Raw genomic sequence first — 24137 nt, 5'->3', positions numbered from 1 at the left:
CACACACACACACACACACACACAATAAAAACAAATTTTAAAAGTTTCAACTGACAAATGCAAAACAGTTCTTTATTACTACAGCATACAAAATAAGTAAACTTGCAACATAGTTCAAGTTTAGAGGAATCTCACCAGCCTTCTTCATATAGACATACAGAATTATCTGGTTGTTTGTGCCTGTATAATCTTAGTTTTCTTATGTACCTCAGTGAACACTAAAGAAAAGGCAGTCAATGCATTTAGACATTGATGGTACTTACAGATAGACAGATCACTGTCAGAGTTTTGATTTAGTTTATTTCCCTTTAGAGAGAAACTGTATTTTACCTTGGGCATCAGGCTCAAACCCTAAAGTCTGGTGATGTTCACAGCAGCTTTGAAAAATCTCTAAACGGCCATTTCCATTTTAATCACTAGATGTGGATTATAACCTTCAATCTGAAAGTCTTCAACTTTGAAATCATCAATTGTCTCAACTTTTTGAAGAATTTTGAGCTTTGGGAAAGGTCTTGGGTCTCACTGGAGCTAAAAATAAAACCATGGTTTTACTTTATATCTGTTCCCATGTCTCCTTTTGAAACAACACAGTATTTTATCACAAAGTACTTCTTTACAGAAATGCAATACAGTACTGTCTTTTCTTTCTGCAAGATTAGGGGTTGTGCCTAAGGCCTCAGAAGAGCTACATTAGTAATCTGCCATCAGCTATAGTCCAGCTTTGTTTACCTTTTTATTCTGAGACAGGGTCTTAGTCAAGGTATCTAGGCTTACGTTGAACACACTCTGTAGCCCAGGCAAGCCTTGAACTTGGAATGCTCCTGCTCCAGGCTAAGTAGCTGTGGATACAGGCTGAAGCCACCAGATAACTCCTGAGAAATACATTCAGCACAGGGACACAATTCTTGACTTTTCTGAGTCTAACTTTTTTCCTTAATGTTCACAAAACATGGACACTCATATACTTACTACCATTTCAAATCATTTGCTGGCTGCTGTATTATAGGAATTTGAAAAGAATTTAAAAAGACAGGCTTTTTAAAGTTTAGTACTTAAGCATAAAACTAAAGTCAAACATTTATTTTTCAGCTCCTCAAGTAAAATTATGAGTTAAAATGCATATCTCCTGGCTCTCCTCTCTGGTACTGATGCTTAATTCCTTACTGTGTTCTGTGCTTGTGGTTGGTAAGGTCAATGACAGCTTCATTCCCACTTATCTCCTTTATTAAAAGCCCTGCATTTGGAGCACTTCAATGTAAGACAGCATCAACCAGAGTACCTGTGATACAAAGGATGCCCTGCACCCAATATTTTCTCAAGAGAAGGCACCAAGCTCAAAAAGAAACGTAACAGGTATATTTCTTGCTTGAAAATTCAGGGGATCGATATGATTCAGGTAAATATGTGCATCACCCAAGGGATGGACAAAGTCCCCTGGCTAAAAATGACCCACAGGAGAGAAAAAGCAGTCAATATTTTCATGTAAATTCTTTAAGAATATGAAAATACAATCCATGAACAAGTCTGTGTATTGAAGAAACTGAAGTCACAAGACTCTTGTTGTCTTGGAGTTTTCTCACACGTACTGAAAATTCTAAAGTCTCTATTCTTGGACTGTGTTCTGACACTGAGACAAAAGCTCACTGTAGGTCCAAGGCTAGTCTGGACTAGAAAATGAAACTATGTCTCAAAAATAAAAACAAAACAAAACAAAACAAACAAGCTACCCATATGAATGTTAGTTTCCTTAGGCAACAAGGTACCAGAAAGCTCCAAGGATGGTTATAAGGTGAGCCAGTACGTGTCTTATTTACATGCATAAAATTTTAATACTAATAAAACTGAATTTCCTGCTATGAGTTATTATATTCCATTGGCTATAACCATGTCTTCTGAAAGCAGCTCACCTTTAGGCCTGTGATGTGTGTAATCATGTAGGTGAGCACGGCATAGCTGGCAATGTTGAAGGGCAACGCCCAGGCCCATATCTCCTGATCTCTGGTAGAGCTAGCAAGACATCTCCCCCTTCGCCACATAGAATTGACTGAGGGTGACTGAGATCTGATCTCGGCACCAGGAGAGCCATCACCGGGATGAGTGACTTTCGGACCCACGGCAGCAGCCCGGGACACGGAACTCAGACATTCCTCATCCCCCCTACGCTTCCTGATTTTCCTGCAGGAGCTAGACTCCCCAGATACTACCTCTCTCTTCCTATCCCACCCACCTTGCATCCAGAACCCCCCTTTCTTCTGCCTCCCTCCCCTCTTTGGGCACATAACATCACCCAGCTCAGTCTGTTTGGGCACTGGGGCCAAATCGTGCGGGAGTTCCTTTGTCTCAATAGCCTGCCTGCAGCAAGCAAGGTAGGCCCTTTGTTTATGAGCTACGCAACCAGCACAGTGATCTGATCTAGGCATCAGGAGAGCCATCATTGGGGGGTGCCATCACTGGGAAGGTACATCAGTGGGCAAGGAGACCTTATCCTGTAAAAGAAGATCCATAGGGGAGCATTTGGAGGAAGAGATGGGCAGGCGTCAATGCAGGAATTCACCGAACAATCTGAAAAACAGCATGAAACCACCAGAACCCAGCAACCTCACAACAGTAGGACACCTTAATCAAGAAGAAGTAGAAAAAATTGACTTTATGAAAGTGATAGATGCCCTTAAACAGCATGTAACAAATGCCCTTATAGAAATGGATGAGAAGTATAACAGAAAGTTTGAAGAATTGAATAAATCAGTGAATGATACCCTAGAAAACCAAGGAAAAACAATCAAACAGATAATGGAAACAGTTCAAGACTTGAAAACTGAAATGGAATCAAGGAAGAAAACACAAACAGAGGGCCGGCTGTACATGGAAAATCTAGGTAAATGAATAGAGACTACAGAAACAAGCATAACCAACCAAATACAAGACATAGAAGAAAGAATCTCAGATTCTGAAGATACCATAGAGAAAATAAACGCACTGATCAAAGAAAACAGCAAGTCCAATAAACTCTCATCACAAAAAATTCAGGAAATCTGGGACACAATAAAAAGATCAAACCTAAGAATAATAGGAGTAGAAGGAGAAGAAGTGCAGCTCAATGGTCCAGAAAATATATTTAATAAAATTATAGAAGAAAACTTTCCCAACCTAAAGAAAGATATACCTATAAAGTTTCAAGAAGCATACAGAACACCGAATAGGCTGGATCAAAAAAAAAAATCCCCTCGCCATATAGTAATCAAAACACAAATCAAACAGAATAAAGAAAGAATATTAAGAGCTGTGAAGGAAAAAGGCCAAGTTACGTATAAAGGTAAACCTATCAGACTTACACCTGACTTCTCAATGGACAGGTGAAACAGATAGAAACCTAACAGAGAAATGAGAATTAATGGAGGTAATGAATCAAATGGACTTAACAGATATCTATAGAACATTCCACCAAAATAGGAAACAATATACCTTCTTCTCTGCAGCTCATGGAACCTTCTCGAAAATTGACCACATACTCGGTAACAAAGCAAACTTACACAGTTACAAAAAAATATTAGTAACTACCTGTGTCTTATGAAATCACCATGGATTAAAGTTAGAATTCAACAACAATGCTACCCCCAGAAAGACTACAAACTCATGGAAACTGAACAGTCAACTACTGAACCACATCTGGGTCAGGGAAGAAATAAAGAAAGAAATTAACGTCTTCCTTGAATTCAATGAAAATAAAGAAACAACATACTCAAACTTATGGGAAACTATGAGCAGTCCTAAGAGGAACGTTCATAGCACTAAGTGCCCACTTAAAGAAAACAGAGAAAGTGCACGTTGGAGACTTAACAGCCCATCTGAAAGCTCTAGAAAAAAAAGAAGCAGCCTCACCTAGGAGGAGTAGAAGACTTGAAATAATGAAACTGGGGGCTGAAATCAACAAAATAGAAACACACAAAGCAATCCAAAGAATCAATGAAACAAAAAGCTGGTTCCTGGAGAAAATCAACAAGATTGATAAACACCTAGCCAAACTAATAAAATGGCACAGAGAGAATATACAAATTAAAAGATCAGAAATGAAAAGGGGGACATAACCACAGACACAGAGGAAATTCAGAGAATCATAAGATCTTACTACAAAGGCCTATATGCCACAAAACTGGAAAATGTAAAAGAAATGGACACTTTTTTAGATAATTACCATATACCAAAGTTAAACCAGGACCAGGTGAACAATCTAAATAGACCTGTTAGTAATAAAGAATTAGAAGCTGTTATCAAAAAACTCCCTACCAAAAAAAGCCCAGAACCAGATAGTTTCACTGCGGAACTCTAACAGAACTTCCAAGAAGGCCTAATACCTATACTCCTTAATGTATTTCACAATATAGAAACAGAAGAGTCATTGCCAAATTCCTTTTATGAAGCTACAGTTACTCTGATACCAAAACCACACAGAAACTCAACCAAGAAAGAGAATTACAGTCCAATCTCACTCATGAACATCGATGCAAAAATACTCAACAGAATACTGGCAAACCGAATCCAAGAACACATTAGGAAAATTATCCATTATGATCAAGTACTCTTCATCCCAGTGATGCAGGGCTGGTTCAACATACGTAAATCTATCAATGTAATCCATCATATAAATAAACTGAAAGAAAAAAACCATATGATAATTTCATTAGATGCTGAAAAAGCATTTGACAAAATTCAACATCCCTTTATGATAAAAGTCTTGGAGAGATTAGGGATACAAGGGTCATACCTAAATATAATTAAAGCTATTTATAGCAAGCCGACAGCTATCTTCAAATTAAACGGAGAGAAACTCAAAGCCATCCCACTAATTCAGGAATACAACAAGGCTGTCCACTCTCTCAATACCTCTTCAATATAGTGCTTGAAATTTTAGCAATAGCGATAAGAAAACATAAGAGGATCAAGGGGATTCGAATTGGAAAGGAAGAAGTTAAACTTTCGTTATTTGTAGATGATATGATAGTGCATATAAGCGACCCCAAAAACTCCACAAAGAACTCCTACAGCTGATAAACACCTTTAGTAGCGTGGCAGGATACAAGATCAACTCCAAAACATCAGTCGCCCTCCTATACACAAAAGATATGGAAGCAGAGAGGGAAATCAGAGAAGCATCACCTTTCACGATAGCCACAAACAGCATAAAATATCTTGGGGTAACTCTGACCAAGGAAGTGAAAGATCTATTTGACAAGAACTTTAAGGCATTGAAGAAAGAAATTGAAGTGGATACCAGAAAATGGAAGGATCTCCCTTGCTCTTGGATTGGGAGGCTCAACATAGTAAAAATGGCAATTCTACCAAAGGCAATTTATAGATTCAATGCAATCCCCATCAAGGTCCCATCAAAATTCTTCACAGATCTTGAGAGGACATTAATCAACTTTATATGAAAAAACAAAAAACCCAGGATAGCCAAAACAATCTTATATAATAAAGGAACTTCTGGAGGCATTACAATCCTTACCATCCCTGACTTCAAACTCAATTACAGAGCTACAGTAATGAAAACAGTGTGGCATTGGCATAAAAACAGAGAAGTTGACCAATGGAATCATATAGAATACCCGGGTTTTAACCCACAAACCTATGAACACCTCATTTTCAATAAAGGAGCTAAAAGTATACAATGAAAGAAAGAAAGCATCTTCAACAAATGGTGCTAGCACAACTGGATGTCAACCTGTAGAAGAAGGAAAATAGAACCATATCTATCACCATGAACAAAACTCAAGTCCAAATGGATCAAAAACCTCAATAGCAATCTGAAGACACTGAACCTGATAGAAGAAAAAGTGGGAAGTACCCTACAACATATGGGCACAGGAGATCGTTTCCTAGGTATAACCCCAACAGCACAGGCATTAAGGGCAACATTGAATAAATGGGACCTACTGAAACTGGGAAGCTTCTGTAAAGCAAAGGACACTGTAACTCAGACAAAAAGTCAACCTACTAACTGGGAGAAGATCTTCACCAACCCCGCAACAGACAAAGGTCTGATCTCCAAAATATATAAAGAACTCAAGAAACTAGACTTTAAAATGCTAATTAACCCAATTAAAAAATGGGGCTCTGATTTAAACAGAGAATTCTCAACAGAAAAAATTCAAATGGCCAAAAGACACTTAAGGTCATGTTCAACCTCCTTAGTGATCAGGGAAATGCAAATCAAAACAACTTTGAGATATCCCCTTACACCTGTCAGAATGGCTAAAATAAAATCACCAATGATAGTCTTTGCTGGAGACGTTGTGGAGAAAGAGGTACCCTCATCCATTGCTGGTGGGAATGCAAACTTGTGCAACCACTTTGGAAATCAGTGTGGTGGTACTCAGGAAATTCTGGATCAACCTACCCCAGGATCCAGTAATACCACTCTTCGGAATATACCCAAGAGATGCCCTATCATATTACAGAACCATTTGTTCAATTATGTTCATAGCAGCATTATTTTTAATAGCTAGAACCTGGAAACAACCTAGATGTCCTTCAATGGAAGAATGGATGAAGAAAGTGTGGAATATGTACACATTAGTGTACTACTCAGCGGTAAAAAACAATGACTTCTCGAATTTTGCATGCAAATGGATGGAAATAGAAAACACTATCCTGAGTGAGGTAACCCAAACCCAACAAGATGAACATGGGATGTATTCACTCATAATTGGTTTCTAGCCATAAATAAAGGACATTGAGTCTATAATTTGTGATCCTAAAGAAGCTAAATGAGAAGGTGAACCCAAAGAAAAACATATAGTTATCCTCCTGGATATGAGAAGTAGACAAAATTGCCGGGCAAAAAATTGGGATATTGGGGGTGGGGTGGGATGGGGTTAAGGGGAGATGGGGAGAGAAAAGTAAGAAGGGAGGATGGGGGGAACTTGGGGAATTGGGATGGTTGGGATAAAGAAAAGATGGTTATGGGAGCAGGGAAGCATATATCTTAATTAAGGGAGCCATCTTAGGGTTGGCAATAGACTGGAACATAGAGGGGCTTCCAGGTGCCCAGGGAGATGTCCCCAGTTATTTCCTTGGGCAGCTGAGGATAGGGAACCTGAAATGGCCCTATCTTATAGCCATACTGATGAATATCTTGCATATCACCATAGAATCTTCATCTGGCAATGGATGGAGACAGAGACAGAGTCCCACATTGGAGCACCCTAACGGGCTCCCAAGATCCCAATGAGAAGTAGAAGGAAGGAGAACATGAGCAAGAAAGTCAGGACCATGAGGGGCGCACCCACCCACTGAGACAGTGGAGCTGATCTATTGGGAGCTCACCAAGACCAGCTGGATTGTGACTGAAAAAGCATGGGATAAAACCGGACTCTCTGAACATGGCGGATAATGAGGGCTGATGAGAAGCCAAGGACAATGGCACTGCGTTTTGATCCTACTTCATGTTCTGGCTTTGTGGGAGCCTAGCCAGTTTGGATATTCACCTTCCTAGACCTGGATGGAGGGCGGGAGGACCTTGGACTTTCCACAGGGCAGGGAACCCTGACTGCTCTTCGAACTGGAGAGGGAGGGGGAGAGGAGTGAGGGGAGTGAGAGAGAGAAGGGGGAGGAGGGGGAGGGAAATGGGAGGCAGGGAGGCTGCGGAAATTTTTTTTTCAATAAAAAAAGAAAGAAATTTATAAAGTTTAAAAGAACGTGATTATCTTCAAAGAAAACCTTGTACAGAGAAAAGCCCACGGCTCTCACCTCTAACAATACTTTGACATGTCCCAAACAACTGCTTCATTTTTCAGAGAAACACATGTGCGTTTCTCAATAAAGCTTTTCATAAAATTAAAAAAAAAAAAAGAATTGACTGAGGGCATGGCAAGGAGGCAGTGCCATCAGGGGAAGATCTGAGGGGGTCAATGGTAAAAGAAGGAGGGGGTATAGAGAACACAGCTATAAAGAAGGCAAAATACAAAGCAAGCAACCACAAAAGAAGCCATGAAGTTGCAGATACGTACAACTCAATTTCCCATTTTGTCAAAGTCAGACCATTTTCCCAGCCCTACAGCAGAGGTAACGGAGGCCTGTCCACTAGCATAAGGAATCTGCAAGTGTACATTTATGCTGAAGCAATGATCATCCAGCTGAGCTAAATTTAAGGATTTGGGCTGCTGTTGATGGCACCAAATAAAAGGAAATTACTCTTTTTTTGCAAAGGCCACAAAAAACTGGAATCTGAGGCACATCTTTCTGTTTAATTATCTATAAGAAATATGAAATGTTCTTTCCTGGATATTCACTATAACTTGGTAGAGTTTAATTTTATAATCTATTTTTAAGTTAACACTTGAAACTGTGTGCTTCAAATGAAAAAGATAAAACAGCAATTTAAGGCTCCTTTAATGTAAATGCATAAAGATCATGTGGGTCTAATAATGAAGGTAGAAACAGACCAAAGTGTGACTGTGTTGATCAACCACATGACTGGAGAGAGTTCCAGTGACCCACAGTGCCTCCGGCCACCTTGCTTCCCTTTGGCTAACTAGCCAGTTTAGCCAAAGGAAGATACTGGGATGCTGTCTACATTTTGGGTTCCAGACACACATGATGATTCTTCTGTCATTAGGGCTGGTTTTGATGGTGTCAATCACTTTTTGCAGCTGGTCTACTCCTTGACCCGAGTAATCTGCAGAATTGTCAGGAGAGCACATGCACATTTACGTCACATCAGTCACAGCCTTTCAGGTGATGACCTTGACAGCATCCACTCAATGCCCCCACCCATAGTTCTAATATACCCAGCAATTCTGAGTATTTCTCAGATCTTGCTGGGTTAAGCTCAATGTCCTTACACTAAAATCTAATTTCTTTTCTACACAAGTCTTCTAAATATTTATTCTGTTACAATGTCGCTCCCCCCCCCCTTAATGCTGCCCCTGTTGCTAACTGCTGTTTGGATATGGTTTGAATGTGTTGCTCAAAAGTTCATGAGTTGGAATATAATTCTCATTATATTTTTGGGTAGAAATTTAAATCAATTACACAGTCTTTATGAAGTGATCAGGGGGCTGGAGAGATGGCTCAGTGGTTAAGAGCACTGGCTGCTCTTCCCGAGGTCCTGAGTTCAATTTCCTGGCAATCACATGGTAGCTTACATCAGTCTGTAATGAGATCTGGTGCCCTCTTCTGGCCTGCAGGCATACATGCAGGCAGAAAAATGTATATGTAATAAATAAATAAATAAATAAATAAATCTTAAAAAGAGGTTATTAGGATGAGAAAGTCATCAGGGTGGAGTTCCATGAGTGAGTCCTGGTGGCTTCACAAGGAACCGAAGGAGACACACTTGTCATCTTTCACACCTAATACTATGTCACTGTCATCAAAATGTGGCCACTGAACTACCAGGACTGAGATCTAAGTTTCTTTATTTATGAGTCTAGGGTTGATCTTGCAATTTTTTTCAGTTCCAGTACATGGCCTTTAATCCCCTTCCCCCTGCTGAGTTGTGGTAGCTGTGAGTTGATTTATTAACAGAACTCCACAGACTCTCCTCTGGATGTACTTTTACCAAGGTTAATCAGTCAGTGTTCTGGCAGAGTTGGGTCTCTGAGGGAGGGGTTCCCAAAATCCCAGCTCCAAGGAGGCAATATTAAATACTTGACAAAATGTTTTACAGCTAGATTGTGGTGGTGACTTTGTAATCTGTAAGTGTTAAAAAAAATCTGATAAATTACAGAATAGATTGTAATTATTTCCTGCAGGAGAAAAAGAGAGAAAGAACAGGAAAATTATCTGCATTAAAAAATTTAAATCTACAAGAGCTAGTTTCAGGACAGCTAGGGCTGTTATATGGGGAAACCCTGCCTTCAAAAACCAGAATAAATAAACAACTAAAAAAATAAGACAATAAGCTAGGAGTTGTGGCTTATGCCTTTAACCTCAGCACTCAGGAGACAAAAGCAGGAGGATCTCTGTGAGTTCGAGGCCATGCTTGTCTAGAGAGAGAGAGAGAGAGAGAGAGAGAGAGAGAGAGAGAGAGTTCTAGAATCATTAGGGCTAAACATAGAAACAATGTAATAAAACGAACAAAATAACCAAAACAACCAATGGTGGTCAGGTGAACATGATGGCTCATTCCTATGATTTCACCAGGTGAAAGGTAGAGACAGGAGGATCAGGAGTTGATGGCCAGCTACAGCTTCCTAAGACCTAGCTGCTCCCACCCCATCAAGACAAATTCCAGCACCTGGGGAGGGCAGAGGCTGACAGTTCAAGGGCAACCTTGTCTACTATAATTAGTTTCTGTCTAGCAAAACTCTGACTCTAAATAAGATAAAATACGCACACACATTAAATTTATATTAAATCTGTTTTCGCATTTTTACTATATTCCTTTATTTTGTTATGGGTGACATATGCTTTGGCGTGTAGTCTAAGAAGCTGTGAGAACAGATTCTCTCCTACCACATGGGTTCCTGAGGATCAAACGCAGGTCCCCAAGCTTGGAAGCACAGACTTTAGGTGCTGAGCCATTCACCCTCTATGCAGCATCACACTATTCTGTTGCAGAACTTCTCAAGTAACTCCATGCCCACTAACACTATCACATTACACTCCAAGCCCAGCAACCTCTTCTTTTCTTTCTACCTTTACCAATTTGCCCATTCCTAGTCCACAACTTCCAAACATCACCAGCATTGAAAACATCTTGATTGCAGGCAAACACAACTGAAGAATTTGGACACTAGGCCTATCTTAGTCAGTATTCTATTGCTGTGAAGAGACAGGATGACCTCTTATAAAAGAAAGGGTGTGCCGCGTCCCATCCCGCGTGGCGCCATCCATGTCTGCACCGCCACCAGAGCGCCGCGACTCTCCGCATCCCGAGCCCAGTCCCCACGGTGGAGGCCGGAGCAGCGGCAGCAGGAGCCCGGCTCTAGGATGAAGTTCAAGCCCAATCAGACGCGGACGTAGGACCGCTAGGGCTTTAAGAAGTGGGCGGCCTGCCTGTGCTTCTGCAGTGAGCAGGAGGACAAGGTGCTGCTGGTGAGTAGGAGTAGGTACCCAGACCGGTGGATTGTCCCAGGAGGAGGGATGGAGCCAGAGGAGGAACCTGGCAGTGCCACTGTGAGGGAAGTATATGAAGAGGCTGGAGTCAAAGGAAAATTAGGCAGACTCCTGGGAATATTCGAGAACCAAGCCCAGAAGCACAGAACGAATTTGTTCTGACAGTCACTGAAATATTGGAAGACTGGGAAGACTCTGTAAATATAGGAAGGAAGAGAGAGTGGTTCAAAGTAGAAGATGCAATCAAAGTTCTTCAGTGTCATAAGCCTGTCCACGCAGAGTATCTGGAGAAACTAAAGCTGGGGTGTTCTCCAACCAACGGAAATTCCACGGTCCCTTCCCTCCCAGATAGCAATGCCTTGTTTGTGAGTGCTGCGCAGCCCTCTGGGGTGCTGTCCAGTATAAGATAGAGAGCTGGGGGCCCTTCCCCCACAGTGTCATGTGATAGACATGAGGGAGAGGCTTCTCTTTTCTTCTAACACATCTGACTGCTGCTGGCACTCTGAATTGGCCATGCAGGGATTCGAATAGTTTGCATGTGTTTCAGATGCTTTCAAGTCTTTTAAAACAACCAACAAAATAGCATAAAAAAATATTTTAATACTCCAAAGTCATGTGGGATTTCTTTTAGAGCCTTGATTTTAACTTTGCTTTTCATTTTTTTTAATGGCCCTTCCCTCCCCCTCCCACTTTTGTCCACTTGACATCATTCTGTGGTTTTGCCAGGTCAGATAAGTTGTCAGGTATATATTTTCACACATCCTCTCCCCCCTTTTTTCTTACAGTATCAAATAGTCACCAGATCTTTGTATTGGGAACTGAGAAAGATTCTCAATATTTAAAAAAATATATCCACCTCAAAACATGATTAAGAAGGCCGTAATCTCCATTTGTAAATTGCAGATTTGGGCTGTTTTGTTTTTGTTTTCTTGGTATGGTCCTATAACCTCTGACAAAGTACTTCACATCACTATTTCTAAGATTGAATGTTCACAAACAGTATTATATCACTGTCAACCTACTATGAATATTTCCCCTCTTGTAGTGATTCAATATAAATTATAGAAAGCTCCTCGTTTTAGGGAAATACTGTCAACAACTTGCATGTGGTTGAGTGCCTCTCATCCTGAAAATGTATTTATAGAAATTTATTTAGCATGCTCAGTTGCCAGTTCCCTTTCTAATCCTTTTAACATAGAATATATATAACGGCTACATTTTCCTCAATAGATACTGCTCTTAAAATGCATTTTTCAGATTTAGTGACATCTCCAGTTAAACTGTCAGTGTACCGCAGGATTATAATATATTCTTCAGTCTCAGTCAGCGATGGCTGCTAATCAAATGGTCATTCCTGTTCAGCCTTTCCAGGCCTAAGACAGAGAGCACATTTGAAAGTACATTTCCCGTTGTATGAGTGTTGGTGAGTGGTCTGTCACGTCAGTTACCTGGGGGTAACTAGAACACAGGAGCCAAGACACCTTGCCTTTGCTCAATTCTGTGAAAGAGTACCTGATCTGAAACTCCGGTACATCCTCTGAGGTCAGAAGGGAAGGGGGAAAGGAAAGCCTTCTACAGATGTATGATGGGGAAGAGGAAAAGATCATTCTTTGTATAGCCATTGTTAACCTTTTGTAAATATCCTAACTGGCATGTATAAAACAGGGAAGTACATTAAGACATTTGTTGTGTAACTTTTAAACCTTTAAAATGTAGTCGCTGCTGAAAATGGTTCTTCCATGTAAGGAAAACTGGTTTTGAAGATGAGTTTGTGCCACAAATGCAGCAGAACTAAATAAAAACGTTAGTTTATAAATTAATGCTGTCAGAAAAAGAAATGAGTAAAGCATAAAAACTCAGCCAGTAGCATTCACGCTGAATTATGTAGTGTGGTCACACATGATCGTTCAGACCTTTTATATTTTTCTCTGTACAGGTCGTGTATTCTGGTATTTTGTTTTTTATAAAGGAAACATTTTAAAACCCAAAGATTGACATTTTCTATCAGTTGCCAATAGACCTTCCCCCCTCACAAATCTCCGCAATTTCTCTATGTACTAAACACAAGTAGCAAAGAATTTTCAGAATGCAGCTTCACTTTTCGGTGTCACCGAGGGCTCTGTAGTGCTCTGTTGGAACCCAGACCAGCAAGATTGTAGAGAAAAAGAACTAAGGCAATTCAGTTCTCTTAAGAATTAGTTGGATCTCCTAAACGTGGTGTCTACCATCTGAGCCTTCTGCAGTGTCCAGTGCTGAAACTGCTGTTTGTGCTTATTTGGGAAGTAGCTGAATTTTTCAGTTCCATGTGCCTCCTAAGTAAAACAAACACACACAAACAAAAACCAGAAGATAAGTTGTTATTGATTAATATGCAGAAAAGTAGAAACTGCCCTGTTTGGGGCTTTTGTAAAGAAATGGCATTTTCCCACCAAGCATGTGCCATCCAGTTCTTTGTCAATCACATTGTAGGAGGCAGAAAAGGAAGAAACACTTTGCATGGTCTTGTTAGAGGTGGTCTCAGTCTAACTGGTGTAAGAGTCTTGACTTTTTTACATTTGGAAACATCAAATAAAAATGGAAACATAAAAAAAAAGAAAGGGTGTATTTGGGTCTTTCTTATAGTTTCAGAGGTTTCGTCAATTGTCAGCATGGTGAGAAGCATAGCAGTATCCAGGCAGACATGGTGCTGGAGAAGCACCTGAGAGTTCTACTTCCAGAACTACAGGCAGCAGGATAAGAGGCACTGGCTTCCAAAACCTCAAAACCCATCCCCAGTGACACACTTCCTCCAACAAGTCTTAATCCTTTCAAATCACACCACTCCTAAGCATTCAATCACGGGCTTACCTGAGCATGGGGGCATTCTTATTCAAACCCCTACAAGGCCCAAATTCTTCCCACTGGCCAGAAGGATGTGACAGGACCCTTGAAAAGAAAAGCATACTGTCCAGGCTGCTGGTGTTTGCCCAGCCAGTAATTTATTACTTCCTGCACACATGAGCACATATACACATACACCAGTGAGACATTAACTTTAGAACCTGGAGGAGGCTGGTCTCTGTGACACTCAAACAGTACCCAAAGAGAGGAGATGTCAGTCACTACATGAGGAGTTTTCTTAACCTCTGTCCCTACAGAGTAGGAAGGGAAGGGTGAATGGTACATAGACACCATACCACACACAAGTTTGCAAGTGCTTCAGCGTTGCAAAGGGAAATGTTCATCATGGGTAACTCCTGCATCTCATCCCGGAGGAAACTCCTTCTATCCTAAACCCTAACAAGGACAGGACAGACCAAATCTGCCTCCACTGGTAAATGACACAGGTAGAGAAAGTTCCAATCATCCAATAATGCCCAGTAAATGCTAGGCACCAAGAGTATGATTTGGCCTTTGTGACATTTTATTGTGGCTTCTCCACCATTACCCAGCACAGTTTCTCACAAATCAGTTACTTACCAACTCCCATGATATGGACTTATCTCCCACATCTAAGATGGATCTTTGAGGAAGAACACCCAGAAAACCTGAGGCAATATCTCCTCACCTGAATCCATATCCTTGTAGTCTGTGCCAAAATGTCTTCACTGGAAACCACAAACTGGGCCCAGGTCCCCTTCCTGTCATGCAGAGAATCCCAGGCTGTCCAGAAAATCTCGGGACCCATTGGCATCCCAGATTCTCACTCCTTTGGAAGACAGTTTCTTAGCATTTGTGGATCCCTGAAAGATTGAGAATAGAATAGGCACACAGGAGGACTCTGCGTCATTCATCCCCTACCCATGGCACACAATCCACATGCAGCCTAGCTTTAAGCATGCTGGTCCTGGCATATAGAATGGTCTTACCCTATTAGATATTTCCTCAAGGTATTTCTTCTATTCCTTTCAACTTTCCAAAGTCTTTGTGTATGTATACATACATGTAAGCATGCCATGGTGCATGCACACAGGAGCTGGTTCTCACCTTCTACCTTATTTGAGTTGGGTGTCTCTCTTGTTCCTGTTGCTATAATACCTACCCCAAGCTAGCTAGCTTGTGAGCTTCCAGGAGATTTCCATCTCCATCTCCCATAGAAGTACCAGGATTAGATGGCACTACCACATAGAGCTTTTTTGTTTTCTCAAGACAGGGTTTCTCTGGGTAACATTCCTGGCTGTCCTGGAACTTGCTTTGTAGACCAGGCTGGCCTTGAACTCATTAAGCTCTTCCTGCCTCTGCCTCTCAAGTGCTAGGATTAAAGGTCTGGGCACCACCGAACAGCCCAAACAGAGCTTTTTAGGAGGACTCCAGGGATCCAAGCTCAGGCTATCAGATTTGTGTGGCCAAGTGCTTTACACCCAATGAGCCAAATCCCCAGCCTTCCCTCCAATTCTTTAAATACCTCCAAGTTCCTAAAACATTTCTACCTCATCTACAGCTTTGAATTCCTTCATAAAACACATTCTATGTTGAAATGTGATACTCCAAGTGGACTTGTTCAACACTGCATGTGCAGTCTGTTCATGTGTCATATCTGGCTATCTGGAAAATGTGTATGCGTGGGTACCCAAGCCCACAGAAGCCAGAGAGAATCCTGGCTGTTCTACTCTATTACTTCCTATCCTTTCCCTTGAGACAGGGTCTCCAAGTAAAGCTAGAGCTTATTTGGGCGAGACTCGTGGCCAGGAATCACCAGTGTCCTCCTGTGTCTCCCTTCCCATTATAGCACTGGGATTACAGGCACATGCAATCACACCCAGCATTTTTAAGCTTCATTTCTATGTTATGTGTATGTGTGTTTTAGCTGCATGTGTCTGTACACCATGTGCACACAGTACCCAAGGACAGTAGAAGATGGAGTCAGAGAGCTTGAACTGGACTTACAGATTGTTAGCCACTAACTGTGTTAAATGGGTGCTAGGCACTAAATCCTAATCCCCACCCTAAACATGAGCAACAGATGCTCTTAACCACTGAGTGATCTCTCCATTCCACACCCAGAATGTTTTATGTGACAACTGGGGCGGACTGAACTCAGGTCCTCTTTGCCTACTGAGTCAGCATCCCAAGTACTCTAAAGAAGGGGCTGAACTTGTAGCCTGGACCAGAACTCATCTTGTCTCCGGGAATACTCTACGCCAGCACTGGACAGAACCTCACTTTTTCTGGACCAGGATACAGGGCAGGAACTTGCGGCTCCTGCCTGTAGTAATATGAGCGGCGAGCTGCATTCCTGGCGCCCGGCCGCCCGCACGGCTTTACCCAAATTAATTACACGGAAACTGTATTCTTTTAAACACTGCCTAGACCATTAGTTTCAGCCTCTTATTGGCTAGCTCTTACATATTGATCTAGCCTATTTCTAATGTTCTGTGTAGCACCATGAGCTGGCTTACCAGGAAAGATCTTAACCTGCGTCTGTCTGGAGTGGGAGAATCATGGCGACTCACTGACTCGGCTTCTTTCTCCCAACATTCTGTTCTGTTTACTCTACCCACCTAAGGGTTGGCCTATCAAATGGGCCTAGGCAGTTTATTTATTAACCAATGAAAGCAACAGATTAATACAAGACCCACCTCCATCATTTCCCCTTTTTCTGTTTAAACAAAAAAGAAAGGCTTTTACTTAAACATAATAAGATTACATATAACAAAACAGTTATCAAGCAAGAATTACAGTTGTAATATTTATATCTATTTTATCCTTTATCATAACTAAGGAAAACTAGAACTATAACTAACCATTTTTCAACTCCATCAAAGACTCCAGAAGGATCTAATATTACCTAAGCAAACAAGAGATCCAAAACTCTAGAAATGACAGAGACATCTTGCTGCCTGGACAGTCACCCAAAGTTCTTTTGTACCGTTGGGGCATCCATATTCAGCCTTCAGGCCCATAGTATCCAGCAGACATTTTCATGAAGCAGGAAATTCCAAAGACAGTTCAGTCACTTTCTGCTGTGTCCTGCAGAATGTCTCACACACTCTTTCATGAGTCAGGAACCCCGAAAGACCATCTCACCTTTAGGCAAGTTCAACAATCCTCTCTCTGAGGGTTCTCTGTGTCCAGTTTATGTATCAGTCCAGGCAAGAGGAGTTTCTTGCCCAAATGGCTAACCAACTCCATAAGGAGCGTCTTCGATGCCCGTCTTCCTCTTGAAGTAGCTTGGTGTTGCCATGAGCAGACGTGTTTCATTGTCATGAAAAGCCCTAAGTTATTAAAACATTAAATGCCATATTTTATAGTATTTGAAAGATATGAAGAATGCCTATCTAACTGAAATATATCTCCATATATCTAGAAAATCTAACTAACATGACTACAAATTTGACTATTATTGATGATTATTTATTAGCAACCTATATTTCCTAATTATACATTACATTTTTAAATGAACTACACAATCACAATACCTTAATCAAGATCAGAAATACATATACATATAACAAAGTTGACCTTAAAATCCACACCAATGCAAATTATTCATATCTATATCGTATCTCCCTTTAAATGTAAAAGAACATTTATAAACCATATTTGGGAACATGAGGTTTTACGTGGAGTTCATTAGCATGTTGGGTGCCACTCTGTAGTAATAAGAGCGGCGGGCTGCGTTCCTTGTACCCGGCCGCCTGCACGGCTTTACCCAAATTAATTACATGAAAACTGTATTCTTTTAAACACTGCCTGGCCCATTAGTTCCAGCCTCTTATTGGCTAGCTCTTACATATTGATCTAGCCCATTTCTAATATTCTCTGTAGCACCACGAGCTGGCTTACCAGGAAAGATCTTAACCTGCATCTGTCTGGAGTGGGAGAATCATGGTGACTCACTGACTCGGCTTCTTTCTCCCAACATTCTGTTCTGTTTACTCTACCCACCTAAGGGTTGGCCTATCAAATGGGCCTAGGCAGTTTCTTTATTAACCAATAAAAGCAAGAGATTAATACAAGACCCACCTCCGTCACCTGCCATTTGTCACCACACCACTCCGGTATAACCCAGGTACCTACTTGACCCTGGTATCTACCAATTCAACCATCAATAATGCTGAGCACCTACCATGTGGCTGGCTGTATTTTAGTCCTGAGATACAACAAGAAAGAGGAGAAACGGATATTCTACATTGGGGAACTCACAGGACATCTCACTTATTTATCTCCCACCCAAAAGAGGGAAAACCGAAGGCTGATTTCTAGGTCAGCTGATGATGTTTCCTCTGAAGAGAAACAAAGAGGTGACAGGAAGATCAAGGGTGTCAAGTGGGACTGGAAGGAGGAGAGAACTATACTCCATATGGAAGGAAAGGCACTAGGTAATGGGAATGGCAAGTGCCAGAGGCCTGGGCAGGATTCTCCCAGTGTGCACAGGTCAGTGACAAAAGCAGAATTGGAAGGACACAGAAAAGCATCTAGAGCCAGCACTAGAAAATGAGCCAGGGAAGTAAGAATGGCTGACAGCTACAGCTTTGACTATTACTACCTCTTTTATTTTATTTTATTTTATTTTATTTTATTTTATTTTATTTTATTTTGAGACAGGGTTTCTCTGTGTAGCTTTGGAGCCTGTCCTGGAACTCGCTCTGTAATCCAGGCTGACCTCGAACTTACATAAATCCACCTGCCTCTGCCTTGGAGTGCTGGGATTAAAGGTGAGTGCCACCACTGCCTGGCTCACAGTTTGACTTCTAAGGCTTGTATCGTGAAGACAAGCAGCTTCCAACAGCAGTAGCACCCTTACCTTGACAACCACAGCAACTCCTCCAAAACACCCTTCCAGAACACTCCTTTGGTTGTGAGCAGAGGAAATTTACCTGAAAAATAGTTTGTAACACAGTCAAAATCATTCAGCTTTCTCTGTGGAGGGAAATGACCTGGGGGTGGGCACACACACAGAGACACACAAACATACCTGGAGTGGCTTCAGGAAAACTGGGAACTCCCACCCAGCTTCGGGCTAAGTCAGTGAAACCACAGGTCTTCATTGACACGGGGGTACCCATATGGCAAAGAAGAGGTCTTACCCACTACTGAGCCACTATCACTGTCACTGATGTTTAGTGGCAACACCCAAAATGTGGCCTAGACATAATCTAAAGGCTGTCCACCATGCTCCAGGAAGAGTGATATCACTCTGGTAAAAACTGAAAAAGTTTTCAGACATTTGGAGAGCAAACTGACCTAGCATCTGAAAACAGAAATGTTTATGCCTCCGAATGGCCACCAGGGAAACCAAAAGCAAAACAGAAGAGAGACAAAGGGGCAGGGCAGGCAGCTCAATCATCAGACAAGGTAAAGAGGAAAGGCTCAGAGTATATGTTCGTCAGATAGCAATACTTTCCTCTTTACCGTCTACATGGGAAAGCTGAATGAAGATTAGAGAAGTAGAACAACTTGTCTACAGTACAAGCAGAGGAAAGGGACTATAACTGGGCATCAGAGTTCACTGTTCTAGGAGGCCCTGTGCACTGGCTTAATCCATGCAGTAGCTGTTGAAGTTCCCTCCTTCAGAACATGCTTAAGATAAGTATACCCTCACTCAAAGTCTTGTGCTTGAAGCCTGATGCCAGGAACTCCAAAAGAGCACTTCTTCCCTGGAGCCACTCTGTAGGCTCACACATCCTCTGAGTTGCTCTATAAAAGCCAAGGCTGTTTGGGGAAACCCCAGTTTCCGCCTCAGGCTTGGGTTCATTTTTTCTGTGCCTCTTTAATACCACCTAAGTCATTTTCGCGCCAATTTTTAAAACAGTTTCAAAGGGGAGTAGGAGATAAGGGGAAAGAAGAGGAGGAGCACAAGTCGGGACTTGAGGGCAAAGTTTGGGCAGGTTTCTTCTACTCTGACCCTCGGAGATGCACGACCAGTTGGAACCTAATGGGGGTTAAGAACAAGAGTCCTGAAGGACCAGGTTTACCTGCAGTAGCTATCACCTTGAGGCTCTAGGCCACCAGCCCCGCGCCTCGGCGCCACGCCGCTCATCCTCCCATAGTCCCTCCCGGTAGTGGGTACTGGCTGCGGTCACCTCTCAGGTTATATTGCGCCTGCATGCCGAACACCGACAAGGGGCCGGTGCCCGTGCGTCCTCCTTGAAACTGCAGTGCATAATATGCTCCACCTGTCCCAGATACTGCAGTTCCCCATGCCGTGGTGCCTCCACGCCCTGCTGCTGAGCGGCAGGCTGCAGCTTCAGCTCGGAGCCGGCGACCGGCATTGTGGACTGTAAGAGGCGGTGTGGTAGGCGCCAAAGACCGGATCTTCTGCACGGTCTTTTCCCCTATGTTTGGTGCCTCCCGCCCCTTCCTGCTGGGAAGCTTCTGACTGGCCATGATTGTTAGACGCCCGCCCACGGGGCTGAATTTCTGGCGCTAGCAGAGCAAACACAGGCTAGAGTTTCCAATTCTCTTGATTTATCTTGTCTTTGCATTAAGAGCTATTGGTTCAGGGCATGGTGACACATGCCAGTAATCCCAGCTCATGGGAGGTCGAGGCCAGAAGATCCAGAATTTAAGACAATCCTTTGTTTCACATCAAGTACAAGGCCATCCTGGGTATGAGAAGATACACATTGTTAAAAATAATGATGGACTTTCAAGCATTCTTTATATGTGTATATTTAGTGTGCATGGTGTGAGTGTGTGTGTGTGCGTGTGTGTCCATCTGCTCACACATATGCACACATGCCCCATAGGTTTCTGCTCACACATTAGAAGTGTGGGACAACTCAGGCTAAAAAGCTTGGTGGCAAGCCCTTTACCGAAAAGAGCCATCTCTACCACTCTGCTCAACTTCTCAAATTTTAATGCCTCAATTTTCAATTTTAAGGGAAGGCTTCAAAGGTAATTATTGTTGATTAGAACCATTTGATGAGTACAAAATGTACTGATACACGTGTTGTACGTGCAACAAGAGATCTGTATCTACCACTTTGAGTACATTGTAGGTACCCAACACACTTTTTAAATTTTGGTTATGTCTGGGAATATGAAGAATAGGATTGGGGCTCTACTGAAATGTACTAAACACTACCAACTTTTTCTTCTGCTGAGAATTGAACCAAGACTTCCCACGTGTTCACACCACCACTGAGTGATAAACCCAGCCCAAGACTCTATTTGTTTTTCCGTGAATCTCATGTTGGTCATTTTTGCATATGCTATACATTGGGTAAGAATCCCCCCAAAGGCTTATGTGTTAAAAGACTTGCTGATCAAGTGGGGTCTAGTGACCAGAAGTAGTCATTTTTGAAGGCAACTCTGGGATCGTGACGGCTTCCTGTTTTTCTTTGCTTCCTCCCAGCTATGAGGCAAGCAGGGTCTAACTTCACTCCAGAGAGAAATGATAACATGGTGTATATAACAGAGTAAGGGGCTGTTCCCCCAAGACAAGAAGACAACCAAAACAAGCAACCATGTTCAGAAAGAAGTCTTCAGCTGAACGACCTGGATAAATCCAGACCCCCTCAGCAGTAAGACAATAGCCAAAAGTCTAAGCAGGAAGAGAAGAATCAGGAATCTAGGATTAGCCAGTTTAGTGACTGTGTTTCAGGAACTAGCTGAAGATAAAGTTAAATTGTAATCTTGAGAATAATCTTGAAAAGTACTCTAATATGTATATATTCCATACTTTCTTCATCCATTCTTCCATTGAAGGGCATCTAGGTTGTTTCCAGGTTCTGGCTATTAAAAACAATGCTGCTATGAACATAGTTGAGCATATACTTTTGTTGTATGATAGGGCATCTCTTGGGTCTATTCCCAAGAGTGGTATTGCTGGGTCCAGGGATAGGTTGATCCCGAATTTCCTGAGAAACAGCCATACTGCTTTCCAAAGTGGTTGCACAAGTTTGCATTCCCACCAGCAATGGATGAGTGTACCCCTTTCTCCACAACCTCTCCAGCAGAGGCTATCATTGGTGTTTTTGATTTTAGCCATTCTGACAGGTGTAAGATGGTATCTTAATTTTGTCTTGATTTGCATTTCCCTGATCGCTAAGGAAGTTGAGCATGATCATAAGTGTCTACTCAGCAGTAAAAAACAATGACTTCTTGAATTTTGCATGCAAATGGATGGAAATAGAAAACACTATCCTGAGTGAGGTAAGCCAGACCCAAAAAAAGGAACATGGCATGTACTCACTCATATTTGGTTTCTAGCCATAAATAAAGGACATTGAGCCTATAATTCATGATCCTAGAGAAGCTAAATAAGAAGGTGAACCCAAAGAAAAACATATAAGCATCCTCCTGAATATTAACCTTCATCAGGCAATGAAAGGGGACAGAGACAGAGACCCACATTGGAGCACCGGACTGAAATCTCAAGGTCCAAATCAGGAGCAGAAGGAGAGAGAGCACGAGCAAGGAACTCAGGACCGCGAGGGGTGCACCCACACACTGAGACAATGGGGATGTTCTATCGGGAACTCACCAAGGCCAGCTGGCCCAGGTCTGCAAAAGCATGGGATAAAACCAGACTCGCTGAACATAGTGGACAATGAGGACTACTGAGAACTCAAGAACAATGGCCATGGGTTTTTGATCCTACTGCACGTACTAGATTTGTGGGAGCCTAAGCAGTTTGGATGCTCACCTTACTAGACCTGGATGGAGGTGGGTGGTCCTTGGACTTCCCACAGGGCAGGGAACCCTGATTGCTCTTTGGGCTGATGAGGGAAGGAGACTTGATGGGGGAGGGGGAGGGAAATGGGAGGTGGTGGTGGGTAAGAGGCAGAAATCTTTAAGAAATAATAAAAAATAATAATCTTGAGAAACAGGGAATTCCCCCCCTTTGTGATTATTATTGGTATTTTTGGAATACTGTGTTTTAGGACTAGCTGATTATGACCTTGGGAGTGTGATGGAGGAAGGTCATTGGTTAATCAAGAAACTGCCTTGGCCACTTTGATAGGCCAGGCCTTAGGTGGGTGGAGTAGACAGAACAGAATACTGGCAGGAAGAGGGAAGTGAAGCAGACGTCATTTCCTCTCTTGTCCGGGGCAGATGCAATGCAGTCAGCCACCAGGTCTGACATGCTGAATCTTTCCTGGTAAGTTCACCTCATGGTGCTACACAGATTAGAAATGGGCTAAATTAATATGTGAGGATTAGACTAGAAGAGGCTAGATATAATGGGCCAAGCAGTGTTTTAATTAATACAATTGGTGAGTTGTTATTTTGGGGCATAATTCGGGCCAGAGGCCTAAGCCGTGCCAGGCGAGGGACGGACATTCATGGCGAATGGGGCATAAGCTAGCCAGGCGGCTGGGAGCCGGGTGGCAGGAAACGGCCCGCAGCTCCTTCAACAGGAGTGGTCTTGAGAGGCAGGGAGTTTCCCCCTTGTGATCATCACTGGTATTTTCGGAATTTTCTGTGACACCCTCCCTGCCCCTTTTGGATCACTGAGCTGTGGTTTCTTCCCTTAAAAACTCCTTCTCCCAGTCACTCAGGGTCAAATTCTTCCCCTGTGTGGGTAATGAGTCTTGGTCCCAGTGCACTGGTTCCCATCTCATCTTATCATTAAACCTCATGTGATTGCAGCAAGGATGGTCTCTCATGAGTCGTCGTGTTATACAGAGGCTTGAGTGACAGTCTCCCCAGCACTGGGGGTATTTCACAGTCAAAATAAAGCATCCTAAGTTGACGGTCACAGTGGAAGGAAACCGACAGAACCATTCTCATGTCTTCCTGCTAAAACTCAGCTTCAAATGCTCCAGTTCAAAATGTCTATGTTGTTGGCTCAGAAGTTGAGAGCACTGGCTGCTCTTCCAGGGGACCCAGGTTCAGTTTCCAGCACCCACATAGCAACTCACAACTGTATAATTCCTCTTCTGGCCTCTGTGGGCACCAGACACCCACATAGTACAAAGACATACATGCAAGCAAAACACTATATGCATAAAATAAAATAATTGTAATAGAAATAAAATTTATAATGGAATATGTACTATAAGAAATTATATAATCATCTTTTATTTGCAGCCCTGATTATTTAGTTAGCTAAGATACTACCAAATGTTTCTATGTGGTCTTGTTTTATAAAGCAATTCAAATTTCAAAAGAAATTTATAGAAATGATTGGCCATTTTGGCTTAACTACA

At 42.2% G+C, this 24137-nt stretch overlaps 2 pseudogenes; one reads left to right on the top strand and one right to left on the bottom strand.

Annotated features, from left to right (window-relative positions):
* Nucleotides 1–390: 390 nt before the first annotated feature.
* On the bottom strand, nt 391–20252 carry LOC130887990 (thymidylate synthase-like; annotated as a pseudogene).
* Nucleotides 10933–11644, top strand: LOC130887991 (diphosphoinositol polyphosphate phosphohydrolase 2-like; annotated as a pseudogene).
* Nucleotides 20253–24137: the final 3885 nt, after the last annotated feature.

Source organism: Chionomys nivalis, chromosome 16 (assembly GCF_950005125.1).
Source record: "Chionomys nivalis chromosome 16, mChiNiv1.1, whole genome shotgun sequence".
NCBI lineage: Eukaryota > Metazoa > Chordata > Mammalia > Rodentia > Cricetidae > Chionomys > Chionomys nivalis.
Note: the sequence above shows the minus strand (reverse complement) of the source record. Positions and strands in the feature narration are given on the sequence as shown.